General features: G+C 33.6%; 1 long non-coding RNA gene across 1 annotated transcript; it reads left to right on the plus strand.

Annotated features, from left to right (window-relative positions):
• Positions 1-7,546: 7,546 nt before the first annotated feature.
• On the plus strand, positions 7,547-12,095 carry LOC105420760 (uncharacterized). The gene is made up of 3 exons (XR_016051130.1): positions 7,547-7,687; positions 8,204-8,323; positions 11,956-12,095. It is a non-coding gene; the product is annotated as an uncharacterized LOC105420760 (long non-coding RNA).
• The last annotated feature ends 407 nt before the right edge of the window (positions 12,096-12,502 follow it).

Genomic DNA, 12,502 nt, shown 5'->3' on the forward strand with positions numbered 1-12,502 from the left:
TACCAAATTTCATATTCATATAATTTGTATAAAAAATATTAAAAAAAAAATACTTTGAGACGTCAAATCTAATATCACACGATAAGTGGCTCTTTTGATGAAAATTGGACGGCTGGATGGTAGGGGAAGCATAAAAACCTTTTCCTTGAGGTATTGTGTGTCTGTTGTTTTAGTTTACAAGGAAATAAGTAAGTACCTTGAGGATAGGAGAGTGTAAGTTAATTAAAAATAGGAGAATGGGGCATATTTTTGAGATGCTAACTACTCCAGCAGGAGCATATTGTGCAGTTAGTTGTGTTTGCTCCCTCAAATAAACTCAAGCTTGGATCAAATTATTTTATTTTATTTATTATTTATTTATTTATTATTTTTAATTTTGGGGTGTAACCTCTAGAACTTAAAAACTAATCACAAAGAAAAAGGACACATATCGTATTCTTTATGTGCGTCAAAAAAAAAAAAATAGTGTCCCAAGATTGATCAAGAACCGTCCAATATTTGGTGGACAAGATATAGGTGATCAAGAAATCAAACAGTCAAACTCAATTTTTTCGTAAAAATGATCATTTGATATCTAGATCGATCTAAATATTTGGATAAAAATTCCTCCCATGTAGCTCTTTGCCCGAGGGAATTGTTGTATAGTATGCTCCCATAAGAGCATGCTATATGCGCCTGAGAGATATGTTTGGAAAGCAAATATTATTTTATAATACTTAAGGTCCCGTTTGGGTCATTGGATTCAAATTTATCGGAGTCACTCTTCTTGGAAAAGTTAGGCCTATCGTGTTTGGTTTGCTTAGAATTGACATTTCCGTCGGAATTGAGATTTCAGTGGGATTCCTGAATGGACATTTTAAGCCTAAATTTGGAAATATCAATTCCACAAAAAATGACCTATTTTGTTGTTAAAGAACATAAAAATATCAATATTTTAGAGAGGGAAACTATATCAAATTTTAGAAGGAGAAAACATATTAAAATTCTAGAGAGGAAAACTATATCAAATTTTAGAAAGAAAGTATACAAAATTTTTTAGAGAGAGAAAATATATGATTTTTTTAGAGAGAGAAACTATCTTAAATTTTTAGAGAAAAAAACTCTATCAAATCTTAAGTTTTAGAGATAGAAAGTATCATAAAATTTTAGAGAGAGAAACTACATTAAGTTTTTGAGAAGTGAACTGCTTCAAATTTTTTAGAGAGAAACATCGCAAAACATTTAGGGAGGGAAATTATCTCAAATTTTAAGTTTTAGAGACGGAGCATATTAAAATTTTAAAGATTAGAAACTACATCAAATTTTAGATAGAGAAACTACCTGAAAATTTTTGATAGAGAAACTATATCAAATTTTAAGTTTTAAAGAGAAAAAATATCTTAAAACTTTAGAGAAACAAACTATATCAAATTTTAGATAGAGAAAGTACTTAGAATTTTTAGAGGGAGAAACTATTTAAAAAACAATTTAGATATAGAAACTATCTCAAATTTTAAGTTTTAGAGAGAGAAAGTATATTAAAATTTTAGAGAGAGAAGCTACATGAAAAATTTAAAGAGATGAAGTATCTCAAAATTTAAGCTCTAGATAGAGAAAGTACCTTAAAATTTTAGAGAGAGAATCTATATCATATTTTAGAGAGAGAAACTATCTGAAATTATTTAGAGAGAGAATCTATTTGAAATTATTTAAAGAGAGAAACTATATAAAATTATTTAGAGAGAGAAACTATCTCAAAATTTTTATAGAGAGAAACTATTTGAAATTTTAAGTTTTAGAGAGAGAAGTATCTCAAAATTTTAGAGAGAAAAGTATATCAAAATTTAGAGAGAGAGAGTATATAAAATTTTTAGAGATAAAAACTATCTCAAAATAGAGACTATTTCAAATTTTAAGTTTTTGAAAGACTGTATTAAAATTTTAGAGAGAAAAACCGTCTCAAAATTTTTAGAGAGGAAGAGATAAAGGATTTGAATATCCAAAAAAAAGATATTCCAGGCAATCCAAATAGAGAGTTTGTATTTTCTTGATTTCTATCGGATGAGATCCAAACAGCATATACAATATTTCAGAAAATGTTAACCCTAGTAAATCTCACTTCCAAGATTGATTTTTCCCGGGGCTGAAAAACCTATGGATCCGCCCTAACGATTTTTGGAGAGAGGTTCTAGAAATCATTGGTTTTAGTTTGGAAGTCAAGTGACATGCAAGCCAGGAAGCCTTGATGTTGTTGGGCTTGGAGTTTGGTAGAGGAGATGCCAGACATTAGACAGGTGATTTAGGGAGTGACATTAACAACACATGAGAAAGAGAGATGTTAGTTTTAAATGGTTTTAAAGTTAGATTGTATAATGTTTTAAGCCAACTTAAACAATGTATTTTTTTTATTTTTTTGGCGTTTAGGTTCTTAAACAATGTTGTTCAATGATGTGGTTGTATCATTATAGATGAATGTTTGAATGCATCTTCTTGGTAACTAAACAATAAGTAGCTGCTAGTTAGAACTGTTTAAAGGAAAAATTTTGCACCTAAAATTCACTGGGTATTGTTAGAACGACCAAAATGTCGCTAACAAGTTGCGGTTAAGAATGAGCTTGCGCAGATTCGCATGGTTTGCTCTAGTTTTGTTTTTTTTTGTTTGGTAATTTAGTGGGAAAGAGGGGGAACTACCCATTTTTTCATATAGATTAGGGAATTAGCTTTTTTTGAAAGTGTCAATAGGTGTTGTCTTGAAAACACAACATCGTAACTAAGTATGGGGTGCTACCACCACAACTCAGGCCCTTTCCTAGGTTTGTTGTGGTCGTGCTCTTAATCTCCAAACTACTTTTAGTTCCTTGAAATATCGCATTATCCTTTCCAATCGCTCTTACTTGCTCCATCATAGCTACAGTAAAGGGAGAATGAACTCTGATATCTACTATTGGTAGAAAAACGGGCGATCTAACCACTAACCGCCCGGTTAGATCGTAACTAGCCAGTGGCTGGTTCTGGTTTTGAGTGATTTTGGTGATCGACTGGTATTTAAAATAAAAAAAATAAAAAAACATATATATAAGTTTTTAATAATAAGGAATTTGGTTTGTAATGCATCTTTTAATATTCTTTACATTATGGTAAAGATGAAAAATTATTTTTGTCGTTAATACTCACTTTAATTCAAAAATTGATTTGAGAAAATCTATTTTTTTTCATTAATTTTGATTGTTGTTTTTCATATTTTACTTCTTTTTTTTTTGTATCTTTTTTATTTTTTCAATACTTTTTTGACCGCCCAGGACTTGTCCGATTAGAACGGTCGAAACGGCAGGTTTACCAGTTAGGCCAATTAAACCGCTTCCTAGCCCAAGTCTGATTAACCGTTCCGGTTCGATTTTACGAACACTGATATCTACAAATAACTCATTTTTCATATTGAAGATATCATGAAAATTTACTTTCAGTATTCGTTGGATTTTTTAGGAAGGCGTTTTTTTACAATATAAGGTTGCAACATGTATGAGCTTTTCCTAAAGAAAAATATTCATAATCATATAAACCCTCATATATTATAAAGTTTTAACATATAATATTGAATTAGAAGCCGTTGTTTCACATCTTACATGCAGATACTTTTTTTTTTTTGTCAAACTAATCCCAATCGGGTACTTGAAGTACTAGATCCCATGTAAGACTTTCTCTTTCAAAACTCGATCTGGCACTCGAAGATTGGATTGCCTCTACAGTATTGTTTGTCAAACACTTCTAGTACTAGACCAAAATTTTCTATCTTTCAAGCTAGTCTGGCACTCCAAGTACCAAACTAGCTTCTAACCAAAAATATAGCAAGGTTGGTACTTCTAGTATCAAACTGTAATTTTTACCCACTAGCTTATCATTCTCGTTTGGTACTTCAAGCACCAGACCCAGTTTTGGAAGAAAATATCTTACATGTGGTCTGGTAGATCAAGCACCAGACCAAGGTTACTTTGGAGAAATTGTAAAAAAGACAAAAAAAGGAAATTATGCATTTTACCTGAAATAGATTCAAACAATTGAACAACCATCAAACTGAATAACATTTGTCATCTCATGGGCGCTAAAAAAAATCCCGGGGAAAAAAAGAGGTATGCGAGTAAAAAAGAAAAATCAGCAAAGATTTCTTTGATAATGCTAATTTTGGGGACATTGGGGTAAATTTATCTATAAACTAACACGTCATAAACTCAAACTAGATAAAAGTCATCACATAATATAGAAACATATAAAATCAATAAATCATCATACCATCAAAGTGTGTATCCAATCCTTGAAATACATCTAAGGATATACTCACTTTTAGATTACAAGCTGGAAAATCTTCAGTATTTTTTTTTTTTTTTTTCAGTGGGAGATAGTAGTTTTCGAATGAGTAAGTAGGAATGGAAACTAGACCAATACTTGAGACTTAAGCTATTACCACGACCTCAACCCCATTCCCTCCCGATCTTTAGTGCTTCTTAGAATTGAAGAAGATGCTCTCACATTATCACCTGCCTATGAAGATGATTCAGCCCCCTTAGAATAAGCTCAAAAACATCATCATGAACGAAGGTCCATCGGGTACATTTCTTCTTGGGGAGAGGGAAGGGGATGGTCAGACTGCTTACCTAAAGAATTGGCAATGTATTATTCGACATGGGCATAACTTATGCAAATCTAATCAAATGTAAATTGTACAGATTTTGATGAAGGTAAAGCACATATACATATAAACATATAACTCACAAACATGCTCATGAATTTTATAGTTTAGGATCTAGGAATAAAGCTAAGTTTTAGGGTTTAGGGTCCGAGATCTAGAGCTTGTGACGATGCAGGTTAGGAACCAGAGACCATGGTCTAAGTCTATGTTTTAGGGTCATGGTCTAAGGTCTAGGGTCTAGGGTCAAGGTTTAGAGTTAGGGCTTATGATTTAGGGTTATGGTCAAAGTTCTAAGGCCTAGGGTTTATGATTTAGGGTCATGGGCTAGAGTTTAGGCCTGGCGGTTACTGTATAGGTCTAGGTTCGAGAGTTAGGACATAGGGTCTAGAGTCTAGGGTTTAACATTATAAAAGTTTGTGATTAGTGTCTATAAGTGGGCGAGTTCAGAGGGTATCCGAACCCATTTGCCACTTAAAAAGAAATAACTGAGTTCCGACATCTGGTGTACGAATTGTGGGTAGTTTTGGGGATAAAAGAAAATTAGGACCTTTGCGTAATATCTATAATAGGATCTTTATCTTAATATAGATCTACAAAAGGAATTTATCTATAAATTTCCCCAAAAGCCATATACAAAAAGCTAACAAAGGGCTGTAAAAAGTTTCATATACAGATTTCAACATTCTCTCTCAGTATGGAGATGAAGCTCTATGAATAGGCACATGTTCATATCATGTAACGTATATAATTATATTTATTGCCTTACATTATATAATGGGAAAAGTTTATATATAGTGGAGGCTCTAAACAATCAAATTGGAGCCTATTACAAAAATTTCACTAGAAGAGGCTTTTTTTATGTCCAAATATTCTCAAATTGATCATTTCGACATCAAGATGCATGAACATGAGAAAAAAATAGATTTCAAGTTTTGGAAATAATATATTTTGTGACGCATTTTTGGACCGTCAATTTTCAAGATTTACAATTTTTCATAGATCTATCAATCTACACTATTTTTTAAGCTTTAAACTTTATAAATAAAAGTGAAAATTATTTTAAGGCTATCAAAAAGATTTCTAATGTTGAAACCACATTTCTTGACACTATTTGAAGGTAGACTCTAATTTGATTGTTTAGAGCCTAGGATCTATACAAACCCCACCCATAATGGGAAAATTTCTTATTCATCAACCCTTTCTTAGACCCAGGTATAATGAGAGTCGTCACAAATATTGAAGAATTTTCATCCAAGGAAAATTCTGGCGTAAGAAATATTTGCTTAATGAATGAAAGGTATATCATATCGTTATTTTGCATATTAATCATAAGTCACTTAGACAAATCAAAAGAAATATTATAGAATTTCTACCAAAAAAGAGTAGTTGGTATGATAGGTGAAAATATTGTTCCAAAACTGTATTCCAAACAGCAAAGGAGAATTCATTTTCACATTTTGCCAAACAACAAATGAAAAACAAGTTAAAAAATATGATAACTACCAAATACTACTTTATTACATTAAATATTTTTAAAATCATATATAAGTAAATTATTTTGCATTTGTTACAGATATCCTTCTCGAAGATGAGGAACATTCCTTTCTAAGAGCCACATTTTTCAATATGAAGTTCAACAAATTACAGAGAAGTTACCTTTTTTTTTTTTTTTTTTTCTTTTCTTTCCCTTTACGCATTCAGTTTTACCTTATTTTAATTTATGATTCCCTAACCATAATATACAAAAATGAACACACAATCAAAAGCTTTCTTGATAGATTGAAATACTAGAGAACTGAATGTGTCCTCACAATTTGCATGCCATCATGTAAAGTGAGCACAATAATACCTGAAAGTCTTATAGTTGAACTAATCACCATGGACAACATTGCATAAACCAGTATTTAACTTTACCATATTGAACTTTCCCTTTGTCTAAGATTCAGAGTTGTTATAAATCAATATAGGTCTAAGTAACATGACTGTTTATCAAACACCTATATATCATTTTGGGAGGTAAGACATTTGAATTTATACATATTGATTGTAGTTTATTTTTTAATATCAATGTCTTGGTATCTCATTTTGAGAAAAACAATTTGGATTTCTTACATGTTTTTAGAATTGGGAAAAGTTTATATAGAACTGATGTTCTAAACAATCAAATTAGAGCCTACCTCAAAAATTTCACTATAAGAGTTTGTTTTGATGCTCAAAGATCCTCAAATTGATCATCTCGACATCAAGATGCATGGACATGAGAAAAAAACATATTTCAAGTTTTGGAAATAAGGTATTTTGTAACGTATTTTTGGATTGCCAAATTTTAAAATTTTCAAGTTTTCATAGATCTCTCGATCTACACTATTTTTGAAACTTCAAACTTTATAAATAAAAATAAAAATATATTTTAAAGCTATCACAAAAATTCTTCACATTTCTTGATACTATTTGAAAGTAGGCTCGGTACAAACCGAACCCGAATTGAATTTTTTAATTACACTATTCTAAAAACACGTGCAGTTTGGGATTTTAGGGAAACAATGACCCATACCATTCCAGAAAGTGTGGTCACGACTGATTCTTATTCGGATCAAAACACTAACTGAGCTAAATACATTTCGCACGGATCCAATATTTGGAACACCGATGGGACATTGCTTCCCCGATCTCTGAATCTTTGGAGTTTTAGTCAATTGGTGAGAGAAAATGGCAATGGAGTGAGCCCCGTCATTCTCCATTCCGTTTAGAGAGAGAGGAAGAGATGGCATTCTGGGTAATGAGCAAACTGGTGCGCCCCCTCCTCGGAGCCACCTTACCTCGTCGTCATACGCCTTCCCCCCTCTCTCTCCCCTCTTTTCTTCCACCTCCTCTTCCTCTTCTTCTTCTCTCCACCTTTCATCCTCTTTTGGTTTTCGGCCCGTTTTCTCGATGATGGGCCTTCACAGCTTAACGGACACGCGTTTCCCGAAGAGAAGGCCCGGCCTCAAGGTCGCAGGAAGAGAGCCAGTCTCAAGCCTCTAGGTTTGTATGCCTTCAATCTCCATCCCTTACTAGGGTTTCTTTATCTCCCTTGATCCGTGATAGAGGAACTAGGGCTTTCCCTGCCTTGAATTTGTGGGGGACCTGTTTTTGCTCAGTAATGGTGTTTTTGTGCTTGAAAGAATGCTGAAATTAGGGTTGTGATCTTTCTCTTTTCTCTATCTCTTGAGAAAGTCTAGTGGACCTCGTTTTTTGCCAGTGTCGTTGATTGTGTGCCTGAAATTTTTTTACAATTTAGGGTTTTTATTCTCAGTTGCCTCTTTGCTGGGTGAACCTTGGCATTGTTGATTGTGTATGTTTTGAAAGAATGCTAGAATCTCTCTCTCACACACACACACATACACACACAAGTTTTCCTGGTTGACCTATTTTTGCTCGATATGGTGTTTGTGTCTTGCGGGAAAGAATTGCTGGAATCTCCCTCTCTCTCTCATCTCTCTCTGTGTTTGATGTGTAGTGCTTGTTAATGGTGATTTTATGTAAATGGCAAGAGTGCAGGGCCATACACATGGATACAGTATGTACCTGGTGAGCCCATTCCTAGGAGCCGACCCAATGAAGGGAGTGTGCAGGCCGGAACCGAAGGAAGCGTGCCAAACAGAGGGTTGCCTTTAATTGGTGTGATTCTCTTCTTACTTTGAACGCGATTCTTCTTCTTTTCATTTGATGTCTACATATTGTTTTGAGGGGGGGGGGGGGGATTCATTGTTGCTATTCGAAAATTTATAAATTCCATTGGCTTTTATTGCGAGACACAAACTTGTGCTTTTCTCGTGCTTCGGTTATTTCTTTTTCATTTTATTTGAATGTAACTGTTGTTTTAATGATACATTAACTGGTAGCCTATGTTGATATCTGATATGTTGGTTTTAACCCCCCCATCCCCAAAAAAAAGAAAAACTAATATGTTGGTATTATGGATGTTTTCTTCTTTTCAATTTGGTCATGAGTTGGTTGCATTTTTGTTCCTATGAAGATGAATTGGTTCCTTTTCTCTATGTTGTAGGGCATGATACTTGGTTAGTTTTCTCTATTTTGTTCCATAACATGATTCAGTGTTATGGACAAAAAATAGAAAGTGCTTCAATCGAATTCTTGGTTAGTTTTGTCTATGTTGTAGGGCATGATTCTTGGTTCCTTTTCTCTATTTTGTTCCATAACATGATTCAGTGTTGTGGACAAAAAATAGAAAGTACTTCAATCGAATTCATTTATGGTGATCTCTAGTGTCAACTTCTTGGCTCAAGGCATCATTCAAGGCTAGCTTATAAATTCATTACTTTTAGGGTTTAGGGTTTATGAATTTGATATAGAAATGGGTGTTAGAAACAAGCGGGCCACTATATTTTTACCATATCATTTACATTTGGTTGAAGCAAGCAAGGGAGCTTTCTTGGTATTTGTTTACAAGTTTTCTTTTGTGTGAAATTAAGAGCAAGGTATCAAGCGGCAGCATTTTCCAAGTGCATACACACCGAAATGAGCCCAAAAAGTGGTATTTAAAGGAGCTACTGACATGCGTTCTAGCTACTAGCTCAAAAGTAATATAGCTGAGGTTTTTTTATTCTTTTATTTTATTATGCCTTTTTAGGATATTAAAATTAGGGCTATTTTATCTTTTATTTTTTTAAGTTTCTTATTTTTTTAAGTCTCTTAGGGTATTCATGTCATTTTTTTCATAGTAGAGAATTGAGCGGTAGAATTGAAAATTTAATCTTGAAAAGGTGAAGGACTAGGATTTGACAGTGATTAGGATCTCTTATTGAGCAATTTAGATTTTTTTCTCTATAAATATGTACATGTTGCCCAAGATTATAGATAGAGAAGAGGAATTCATTTTTGGGTCTTGTGAAAAGATCTTTTTTGGTATGGATTCCCTTGCCGGCCTAGATAGAGGGCCAAATCTCCCAAAGAGTAGGCATATTGTCTCACCTTTCTTTTTTGTTTTTTTCAATTTTTATTGCTTGTTTATTTTCTTCCTCCATGACTTCTTACATCAAGTTGTATCATAGCAGCATAGGATCCATCATGATACCTCTCAAACCTGCTATTGCGGTCAAGGATATATTGCCACAAATCATGGAGGTTGTGTATCATCAAACTAAAGAGTATTGAATCCAGCAATGAAAGATTTTCAAGTTTTGATGGGCAAAATTCGAAGAGAAATTGGTGAAAATAATCAATGATTGCAATGATTAGAAAGTACTGATTGGTGAGAAAAGGGTGTGCGCAATCTAGTAGATCCCCCATCAAATCTCAACCTAGGGATGAATCGAGCTCTACTACCGACTTTGGGTGTTGCTCCCATTCAAGATGAGCAAATATTGAGCGAAGAACCATGAATTATGGAGCGTCTTCGAGATCTTGCTATCAAGGTTGATCTCCCTGAGTTTCATAGTAAGCTCCTCATGAGTATTTTATTGACTGATTGCATTCGGGACAATATTTTATTGAATGTAATCAATCGTTGAAGGAGCTTGAAAGAGAAATCAAGATAATACTCAATATCCTTGAGTTCTGCTATAAGTTACAAATTAACTGGGAATTCAACTTTGAAAATATGAAGTGCTAGAATTTAATAACGATTAGGGTTTCTTGCGGAGCTCATTAGGTTTTTAGGTTCATTTATTTATGTTTTTTATTTTTCTTTGAATATGTTAAGTGCTGGACAAGAATATAGATAGCGAAGAAGAATTGATTTATTTTGGGTCATCGGAAAAATGTCTCTTTTGGGGTGGACCCCGTTGTAGCCTAGAGAGGGCCAAATCTCTCAATCTTTACGGTAGACTTCCTTGCAGACGCCCATAGAGCGTATTCTCTCTTCTCTTTTTTCTTGATTTGTTTATTATTATTCAACTTTGAAAATATGAAGTGCTAGAATTTAATAACGATTAGGGTTTCTTGTGGAGCTCATTAGGTTTTTAGGTTCATTTATTTATGTTTTTTATTTTTCTTTGAATATGTTAAGTGCTGGACAAGAATATAGATAGTGAAGAAGAATTGTTTTATTTTGGGTCATCAGAAAATGTCTCTTTTGGGGTGGACCCCGTTGTAGCCTAGAGAGGGCCAAATCTCTCAATCTTTACGGTAGACTTCTTTGCAGACGCCCATAGAGAGTATTCTCTCTTCTCTTTTTTCTTGATTTGTTTATTATTATTCAACTTTGAAAATATGAAGTGCTAGAATTTAATAACGATTAGGGTTTCTTGTGGAGCTCATTAGGTTCTTTGGGTTCATTTATTTATGTTTTTTATTTTTCTTTGAATATGTTTTGTGTTGGACAAGAATATAGATAGTGAAGAAGAATTGACTTATTTTGGGTCATCGGAAAAAGGTCTTTTTTGGGGTGGACCAGCCTAGAAAGGGCGAAATCTCTCAATCTTTAGGTTGGACTCCCTTGCAGACGCCCATAGAGGGTATTCTCTCTTCTCTTTTTTCTTGATTTGTTTATTATTGTTATTATTATTAGTATCTTTTAATATGTTCTTATTTTTTTTATATTCTTTACATCACAAATATGCCCTACAAGCGTCACAACACATTTAAAAAGTGGCTTCCAGAGGAGGGCCCCCTAAATCTCCATCGGCCATCTACATTTATCTGATTTAAAATCGATTTATTCGCACCTAGAGTTATTGCAGTTGTCATTTTCAACTGTGATATGGTTGTACCCAACCATTGTTCTAGGCTACTCTAAGGCTTGTTTCTTATATTTCTCTAGCACCTTATAATAAAATCTTTCCAAATATGATTGTTTAGAGCCAAGTAGAACTATTCTCAATTCATACATCCTTTGATGCTCCCTTCATCCATTAAAATAGGTCCTTTCCATTATCTTTATATGTTTGATTTAAGAATCCGGTTATGTTCTTTGGCTTCTTCATAGTTATGTCCGCTTTCTCCAAAGAACTTGATGTAGCCTTTTATTTTATATCCTTGGATTCAGAGATATGTGGCTTCCAAACCATTATAAGGGTTTGATCTTTCTAGATGATGAAGTAGTGACGGAGCTCATGGTGTTAATGGTGTGTATATGAATGGTAGAATAGATGAAGAGAGCAGTGTAGAGCTTGGAATCTTAAAAAACTTCTTGCCATGATCTTTCTGCTTTTGGGTACATTGCTCGTTGGCAAATTAAACCTGAAAGAAGGTTTGTCATAGAGTATTGGCATTTAATTCATTGAGTTTCCGGAATAAAATTCATCTTATTTAATGGTTTTCCTTGTGTTTGTCCTATATTACTTCTGTAGGAAGTTGGTTGATGAATGTGCTTATATATACTTGGGAGGATGTGGGGCCTTTAATGAGCTGGAGCCTCTATCAGAGGGGCTTTCAAAGAAGTTAAACTTTGGCTTCTACTGTATAAGCTTTCCATTTGGTGTTTTATGCCCAAATGTGCTTTACATGTCGCTTATTTATTTATTGTGAAGTTTGGATAGTTCAAATATGCTATGCCATTACGCTTGCTGGATAGAATAAACTTGCTACTCCTATTTACTCCTTTTTCTTGTTACCATTTTTCATATTAATTAACTTCACCTCTCCCTTTCAACCTTGAATTTGGAGTAGTGAGTATTAATTTATGGGGTACCTATCCCTGATCATAAACATGTTGTAATCTGTAAACATCAACGGCATTGATTCAATGGCTTTCCCTTGTGTTCATTCTCGTTATGAAGTTTCTATAAATAGCATTCTACTTTTCCAAATGTTGCTCACCAACTGTATATAGATGTTACCACGATCTTTTATGACACAATTGCTGCTCAAGAGATAAGTGGTTTTAGAGTTGGTGAT

Source organism: Amborella trichopoda, chromosome 3, assembly GCF_054954075.1.
Source record: "Amborella trichopoda isolate Santa Cruz 75 chromosome 3, AtrichopodaSantaCruz75HAP2 v2.0, whole genome shotgun sequence".
Taxonomy (NCBI): Eukaryota; Viridiplantae; Streptophyta; class Magnoliopsida; order Amborellales; family Amborellaceae; genus Amborella; species Amborella trichopoda.